Source organism: Manis javanica, chromosome 4 (genome assembly GCF_040802235.1).
Source record: "Manis javanica isolate MJ-LG chromosome 4, MJ_LKY, whole genome shotgun sequence".
In the NCBI taxonomy this organism is placed as follows: domain Eukaryota; kingdom Metazoa; phylum Chordata; class Mammalia; order Pholidota; family Manidae; genus Manis; species Manis javanica.
The window spans coordinates 89317885-89327124 of record NC_133159.1 but is presented as its reverse complement, the minus strand read 5'-3'; the positions used below and the strand labels follow the sequence as shown (position 1 = coordinate 89327124).

The window sequence follows — 9240 nt, the reverse complement described above, 5'->3', positions numbered from 1 at the left end:
ATTCTGAAATTGTTCCCAGCAATGTTTTATATATGTTAATCAATTATGTCTTTAATGGCATGTTACTTATACAAAGCAGGGTTAAAATCTGTAATTATAATATTTGCTTATTTTTTCATTTTAGTTCATTTATTTTGCATTACATATTTTGAAGCTTTGTTATGAGGGGTGTATAAAATAAACACTGTTATATTTTCCCCTTGAGTTGACTGACTTACTATCAGGTAGGGATTCATGATATTTATTTTTCCTTTGAAATTACTTCTTAAAATCTAAACAATGAGAATTACTGGAATAAATAATCTATTCTTGTCCTCCTGCTCCAGTTAATAATTTTAAAATACAACCCTTTTTTGGCCTAAATCATTAGGCTGTACTCATGTGTTTATGTCCACATGGGCATAATTTTTTAAGTTTGTGGGAAGTTTGGCTTGCCACATATGTATCTAAGATTCAGGTTAAATATTTTATTAAAATATTAAATCTATTTAAAAACATGTAATTATGATTTATAGAAGTGGAAAACAGAAAAATTTAAGACAAGCTCCTTGAAATTATGTAAAATATATAACATCATCAAAAAATAATAAAACAATAATTAATATCTGTGGAGTTCATATACATTCTAAGCTTCATACATGCACTTTCTCCTTAAACCATAATGACAAGTGGATAGAATCAATAATGTTTTCACTCTAATTTTTAGGTGAGGAAACTGAGGCACAAATGTTTTACAAAATCCATATCGATAATAACCATTATGGTTGGATGGTTATTCTTAGGAAGTCTGCCTTCAGAACCTGTTTTCTTTCTTTTTTTTTTTTTATTCATCTATCCATTTTATTTATTTATTTAAGCACAGCGAAAGTTTTATTTCAATACACTCCAAGGAGGAGTGGGCCAGAGCCAGGCAGACCAAGGCCTCAATCTCTTAGGGGAAAGTCTATTTATCATGTGCTAGCAGGGAGATGCCTCTTTGGGTCATCAGCATTTTTAAAGCTTCCAGGCAGTTCTCAAGTGCTGTATCACTGCCTCAGGCCAAAAGATTCACTGGCTTTGTCCTTTCCTGAAAGCATGGTAATAGGGAAAGTAAGACCTCCATCCAGTGTATCTTGTTGTTTAAACTCCAGGGATATAATACATAGAAATTTTCCACCAAACATGGTTACAAACCATTTTGCTGTTTAAAGGAGTAACACTTTACCTACCTGTATAATTTACAAAAGCAGGACATTTTACTCCTTGATGAATCCATAAAACTGTAACATAACTATTTTTATGCTGAATACAAAATCTGACTTTATCCTTTTTCACAGGGCAATGCACAATTAGGTTTTTAAATGCAGTAAGAAAATCATGTAAAATTGATTCAACAACTAGTAATACATTTCTACAGTAATTTTAGTTTTTTTTAGTTTCTCTGAAACCTTTTTGTATTTACTCAACATTCACCACTAAGAATTTTAGTGTATATACTGAGAGCCAAACACTGTGGTATTCTTATCTGTTTTACATCTAGGATTTTTAGCTACTTGAAAGTGTTGGGGGAGCACTGTGTTTTTCCTTGATCTTGTCCCCACCTCAACAAAGAATTGGAGGGCAGAGACATAGTAGTGAAGCAAAGTGAAGTTTTATTTAGTTTAAGAGAGAAAAAGTGCAGCAGGCAACCTCAGTGGGGAGAGGTGCCCTGCAAGTGAGACAAGGACGGTAGGTGTAGTCAGAGCAGGGTGAGGGCCTCCGGGAAAAGCAGGGCAGAATATTTACAGTCAGAGCAATGCAACAATGGGCAAAGAAGTCCCTACTGAAACTCTGTGCTAAGCATTATGCAAAGTCAAGGTCACACTAATTTTCTAGGGTAAAGATATAGACATCTTCAGTGAGATCAGTTAAAGGTCAAAAGGCCAGGAGCAACTTGGCCTGGAATGTTTGAGTGTTCTACAAGGGTATCAGCATAACCCATGACTATGCTGTCAGCCCTAGCAATCAGACTATGACGCAGCCCACCTTGAGGACAGGGCAGGTGGTACAAGTCCAGACCCCTAAGCCTTTTTTTTTGATGTTCTGGAAAAATCCTCAACTGCCTATAAAACCCCCTAGACAATGCACCACTATGGGCTCTCTTTTCCCCTCCTGGTGTGAGCCAAGAGCTCTTCCCTCTCACTTTATTTCTAAATAAAAGCCTGTACCTTGTTCTTCTACCTTGAGTGTTTGTGAAGTTCATTCTTCAGCTTGGTGAACAAGAACCCTGACATCAAAAGGTTGGAGAGAGAAAGTTTAAGATTAAAAGGTTACACACATAGAAAGTGCAGGTGACCTCAGAGAATGGAGCACCCCGAAAGGTTGGGGTGTCCCCCTTTTAAGGATTCTTCAGGGATTTGTCTAAGGCCTGGGGGTGCAGACCTGTTAAGTGGTCTTTGAATACTTAGAATTAATACAAGTCACTTCCTGCTCTGATTTCTCCAGAGTCTTGGTCCAGGAGCATGTTGAACAAGGCCGCCTGACCAGCCCCCAAGGTGGTCTGAGTTATTGTCTGTTTGCTAAAGAGTAAGTTAAGAATCTTACTTCTTAACTTCCTGGGTATTAAAATTCAATCTTTAAGATGGAATCCTTTCTGCCTTTACTATGTTGTTTATGGCTAGGCCTGCATGATTAACACAATAAAGATGTGGCCTACAGAGGTACCCTCCTTTATCTGGGGAATATTCAAACATTCCAGGTCAAGTTGCTCCTGGATTTTTGAGCTTTAATTGATCAATTCTGGGACTTTTTAGTGGACTTTCCTGGCCTTTTTCTCTTTCTACCCTACTCATATCTATTTTCCTGCCTAACAAAAACATTTAACATGTATCTTTCCCTCCAGCAAACTCTATTTTAAAACACCCAGAACTTTTCCCTTCAATAGGAATACTTTAGAAGTTGTGAGTCACAATCTCCTAACCCAAACTCAGCAATTAGAATCTGTGGCAGCCTAAGCAGAAATGTCTTGATAATGGAATCAGTGGTTTTGAGACAGGAACTGTGGGCTTAGGCAGAGTAGGGTAAGGGCCTCTGGAGAAAAAGTAGAGCAAGATAATTACAGTCAGAACAATGTAACAATGTGCAAAGAAGTCCCTACTGAAACTCTGTGTTAAACATTATGCAAAGTCAGAGTCAGGAATTCTCTAGGGTAAAAATACCAGACTGGGAAAACAGACATTCTTCAATGAAATCAGTTAAAGCTCAAAAGGCCAGGAGCAACTTGGTCTGGGATGTTTGAGTGTTCCGCACATAAAGAAGGGTATCTCAGCATAACCTGTTACTTCACTTTATCAGTTAGATCATGACACTGTAAAATTTACCTTAGCCTGCTAAAAGGCCCAGCTTATTTTAAACGGTACCTATGTGCTGTGTTTCCTTCTCTAATCCTAATCAAGTAATCTGCAACCTAAGAAAAATATTAATTTAGTAAGCAAGCCCAACTATAAACAGCCCAAGAAGTTAAGAAGTAGGATTCTTAATACACTTTAGCAAACAGGCAACAACCCAGCCCATCTTGGGGGCAGGGCAGATGGTCTTAATTGAAATGCTCCCAGAGGGAAACTGCTATCCTGAGAAAGAATCAGAGCAGCAAATTTCTTCTGTTACTCATCAAAAATGAACATTCTGGGACCACTCAACAAGTCTGCACCCCTAGCCCTATACCCCCATTCCTGAATCCTCAACCGCGCATAAATCCCCTAGACAACCACGGACTCTCTTGTACCCTCCTGGCATGAGCCGGGAGCTCTGTCCTCTCACTTTATCTCTAAATAAAAGCCTCTACCTTGAGGGTTTGTGAAGCTCATTTTTCAGCTCTGCAAACAAGAACCCGGCATCATCTTCATAGTATTATGTGAGTTTATTGCTATAACCCAGTTGATCCCAGTTGAGACAGTCTGGCTCATTCACATGTGCATATCCAAATTATGAACAGAAGAGAATGCTTAGTGTAAAATAAATTTCAGCCGAAATAAGCAGGCGAAGAGAGGCAACAAAGGGCCAGGTAGTTTATTTGAGTGCAACTCCCAGGTGATATTCCGCAGTTTGGGTATTACAGGCCTGGGAAGTCACACACAGTCAGGGAGGTGGGGGCTTATAAGGGACTAGGAGGGGGAGGAGTGGGCAAGCTATCCTAGGGGGTGTGGAGAGGTATGATTGGCTAAAGGTGACATAATAGACAACTAGCGACTTTTTTCCTTCCAAGAGGGAGGAGGCTGACATCTGGGTCTTAGTTGGCACATCAGAAGGATGGAATTCAGGAAGAGCTGTCCCCTTTCCATATAAGGCATGGACCTTGGGGTCTGGTCTGTTCTCCCCCTATGGCATCTCTCTGTTCTGTTTGCATGTCCTTGTTTTCCTTCTCCCCAGCCTCACACTTAGACCCACACACAGTTTTCTTGTTGACTATACCTTATGCGGTCAAGCATATAAATATGTACATTTTTCTTACAAAGAGTGGTCTTAATTATATTCCCCTTTATAAAATAAAGGCTTCTTGAAAAATGTTTCAGGAAGCAAATACCTTGAAGTGTTCTGAAATTAAGCCACCTTGTTTTTTTTTTTTAAAAAAAAGTCATATTCTATGAACATTGGCCTGCTGGTATAGCAGAATACAAGTAGAATTGATCAGTGAAGTCTCATAAGTTGTACCCAGAAGACAATTTTATAAAGATTGATAGCTTAATTAGGACAAACGAAGCTAAAACATTTATATGTGGTGATGATTTAAACAGGGACAAGAGACTTTAAGGTGAATGTGCTTCTGCAGGTCATTATTACCAAAAAAAACCTTTAAAGGCCCTGCTTTTTATAAAATCATCATGTGAATTTAGGAAAATATTGTGTTATAATTAAAAAGCAAAACAAAACCAGAAAGGAAAGGCCCCAGTGAAAGTATTTTTGCACAGGGACTCCTCAGTGTCAAATTGTGTGTATTTCTAGCATTAAACTCACTATAATTATCTCTTAGCTTCAAGACAGACTTTAGAAAATCTATTAAGAAAATAGTCCTTAAAGTGCTTCTTCTTAAGTTCTTTGGTACAATTTGGTCATTTTGATAGTTATTAATCCATTATCAAATATTTTAACATACATGTACCAATGAAAATGCAACAAGAAGTACAAATGTTTAGAAAAACCACAACACAACTGAAGAATAAAATCATATTTTTTACCTTATGGAAAACAGAACACTTAAAATTTTACTTGTGTTTCTGTGGCCAAGATATCCATACTGACTATAAGTATACCTCTAACTAGATTTATACCAAAGAAATATCACATAAAACATCCTCTTTTGATTATTGGAATAACTGGTCTATATATTTTTAAGTAGAAGAGGCAAGTTTTGACTTGAAGACAGAATAGTTTTGGATTTCATGAGGTTATACTATTTTGTTTCTTCTGATTCAGTGAGAGTTGCCATGTAGAATTTAGTGTTGCTGTCTAGAATTTAATGCCAGTTACAGAATGTTAAGGATTATTCTTTTATTTAGGGAAACAGATCATTTTCATCCTGTGGCATTTTCTCTATATCTTTATCCCAGTTTTCATCTTGCTTCTCCGATTCTGTCACCACTTGGTATTCTTGAAGTTCCTGTTGTAGTTCTTTTCCCCAATCTGCAGATTCGTCTTCTGGTTTGGCTTTCTCCTGCTCCTTTTTGTCAAGCACCAGCTGTTCCATTGCCTTCCTCAGGTCCTCCTCATCTAAGTTACAGGCACTGAAGGCATCACTGAGGAACTCAGAAAAACCTGGGCAGGTAGAAATTTCCTCTTCGTCCTCTTGAGTTCTAAGCTGAGATTTGATTAAAACATGTGGCGTTTGGGGCCGTACTGCCTCCGTCAGTGGCAACTCATCCTCTCTGCTGTGGATCTTCTCTTCCTTCCCAGTGGCCTGTGCTTAATTAAAAACTACTTTTTACCCGGTAAAAGTAGTTCCTCCAAAACACTTCTTTCACAAGTTTGGAAAAAGTGCAAATCTCATCCTGCTCAGCAGCTCGTCCTCCTGAAGCATGACCAGGGCAACAGGATACATCTGATCAAAGTCAAAATTAAACTGCACACCGGCTGCAGGGTCACGAAGGAAATTCCTCTTGTCTGCTGATAAGGCCAAGATGTGTTGTTCAATTGTTTCTTCATTGTTACTATTAATCCATGGGGGCAATGCTGTTTATGATTCTTAGGTATGCTGCTCCTCTACACATTTTTCTGTTCTTTCTGAAAATCTCCTATAATTGTCTTATCAATGATGTTATCTACCTTTCCATCTTCAAATGATTTCTTTATTGTCTGTGCTATTTCAGCATCTGATTCAGTTCTTTTTCGTAGCAGCGGTTGCAAAGTTGAATAGATAGGTGCTGAGGCCTTTGGCCTGGTGAAGGAGCTCCTGGGCCCCCACTTGCTGAGGCTCCCCCTCCGCTGACCCCACCACCACCACCTCACTGTGCTGCTAGGATGGGGCATCTTCCACAGGCTGCCTGTCACCCTCAGATTGCCAGGCACTCGCTGCCGCCTGCTCCAAGCCAAACCAGCTGTTCAGACCCTGGAACATCCCGCCCGGGGCTGCTGCCGTGGTCCCCATCACTGGAGACCGCTGCCTGCCCCCAACTCCTCAACGCAGGCCCCTTGGGATACGGCCAGAAGCACTGCTGGGAGCAGCCCAGACCTGCTTTCTTATTTGTTGTTTCATTAAACAATGAAATAGTGGAAGATGGGAGGGAGGAGAGGAGGCATACAGGGTATTAGGCCAGCAGGCCAACTCCTTGGGAAAAATGAAAGGATATTATGACTTGTGAAGGAAAAATCAAATTCTTAAACTTATAATGCAAAAAAGAATAAAGTCCCAAGCAAAACTTTAAACTTCAGAGTATAAATAGTGTAATTCATTTCATCAGAATTGACAATAAGAGATGGTATGAGTACATTATTATAAAATGAATTCATAATGTTGCCTAAGTTTGTAAGCTTTATAGGAATTGTTTAGAAGATTACCATCAACAGTTTACAGCCAATTTAATAATAGGAGCAAAGCATGTTTTAAGCTTTTATATAATCAGAATTTTAGTACAATTTAATGCTGTAATCTAATTCGGAGCTCTCTCTCACTTTGTGCATAGAAGTTAAGCAAAGTTACCAAGAAGTATCATTTTCAACAAAATCCACATTTTAGGGTATCACTGAGCAAATTCATACTATAGAAGCTCCTCTAGGAGAGGGGTATGAAAAATAGTTTGCATCTGCAATGTTGAGCCCTAAGTGGCTCCCAAGAAGAGTAAGCCTATGACTGTGGAAGGGACAGGCGTGTGCTTGTATGGAGTTTTCTTACTCTGAACAACAGGCAAGAGTGGCTCAGGAACACTGTTCTGCCTTTGCTGATTTGCTGAACATTTTCTTGATAATTCTTACCTCCTCCTGCACCCTGCCCCTGACACACACTCAAAAGATGAATATGTTCTTTCTTAGTGAATTAATATAAAACATCCTAAGGTGAATGTACTAGGTTTACAGCATGTTAAAGCAAAAGAATACTACATTACTCTCTTCTTCAAGTGTAAGTTAAAGTTTGCAATTCCTTATGCATTCAATCAAATATATTAGCATTCTACAGGTACAGAAATATCTTCCATCTAACCTGACCTCTATTTTCAATGAATTTTAAAGCTTGAAATAAATGATTAAATATGCCTGTGATAAAATGTATGTAGAATGAATAGATGACAGGCATGCATTTTTCCATTGAAAATTGAAACAGTATTATCCTGTTGGAAGGCATAACCCCAGTAAAGAGGTAATAATCCACAAAGGGCCTCTGTTTTGCACAACTTCAGAGAGCAACATAAAAATACAGATTAAATACTTTTTTAGGTTTTGCCATTTTTCTGGGTGGGGGTATATTTTCATGATTTCAAATTACAAAAGCTGGGCCTAAACTTCTTTTTAAATATTTACTTTAAAGTTTCTTAATGTTCTCCTCCTTCCTCCTTGCACCTACCCTGCCTAACCAAATGCTATAAAATCTATTTTCCAGCTCAAGTCTCAGTTCCTCCATGAAGCTGCCTGTCATAATTCAATTCAATTTCAATCATATCTGGCACGGGCCATGCTGCTCGCCAACGCTGTCCTTTCCTTCGTGACCCACACCTCGGCTGGAGCTGGACTCCGGCACATATCTGATCTTTATGAACTTCAGAATTGAGTTTTTTCCATGGGACTTTTCTGGCCCAAGTAATAAGTAGACCATCATTTAATAGTGCTGGTACTTGGGCATTGTCACATATCTAGTATTTATTATGCTTGGACTTAATCATTGGTATATGCATACTCACTGAATTTCAGCCTGAACTTTTTCCCCAACTGGGTCCATGTACTGGAGTTAATCATAGAAAGTCAATTTTCCACCCTCCTGCCCTCGCTATCCCGTGGCCTCATTGGCACCACAGGCCCCGCCTCAGGGGAGAGCGCGTGGAACCTCTGGCCCCAGAGGCAGCGGAGCGGGTGGCTGGGGTCGCCGGGACAAGTGGGCGTGGGTGCAGACACAGGGGGCACGTGAGGGGAGGCCTCCCAGCCCTGCCTCGCCCCCCACGCTGCAGCCGCTTAGGTTCCCTGAAGGCCTGAGCTTGGCGGCGAGAGCACAGCCACCAGGACGACCTGCAGTGAATGGCTGCCGAGGGCTCCCCTGGCACACCCACCCCCCTCCGCCGCCTGGCACCGCTCCGGGACGCCCTCAGCCCTGCCCGCCCACCGCCCATAATTTTTGAAATTGTTCTAGCCTGGATCCAGAAGATATCCTACCCCCGCAAATCTGTCATTTTAGCAGAGGGTGCTCTCTTCCCTTCCTTGACATTGCACAGAAACTCCAGAGTTTATCCATTACTAAATTTGGAGTAAGGCTTAGGGACTCTTCATGTCATGTTCATAATTAATATGATTATTGTTCAATCCTACATGTCCCATAAAAAAATATTTGTCAATAAATGCTTGATGTCACTTTGAAAAAAAAAAAAGGTCAATTTTCCTACCTGTAATGCCAGATTTCAGGTGGAATAAGAGCCCTAATCTGAACAATAATTAACTTTGCCAAGTTTCTATTTCTTTACGTAAGTAAAGAATTTTCCAAATAAAATGTACTTTTTTGATTTACACAGAAGTTACTTTCCTGGAGAAATTGGTAAATTTTATTAGCATGCCAAAAATAATTTTTTCACATGTAAAAGTGATTTGCAT

The 9240-nt window shown here is 39.7% G+C and overlaps 1 pseudogene; it reads right to left on the bottom strand.

Moving 5' to 3' along the window:
- Positions 1–5509: 5509 nt before the first annotated feature.
- Positions 5510–6568, bottom strand: LOC108397910 (synapse-associated protein 1-like; annotated as a pseudogene).
- Between the last annotated feature and the right edge of the window lie 2672 nt (positions 6569–9240).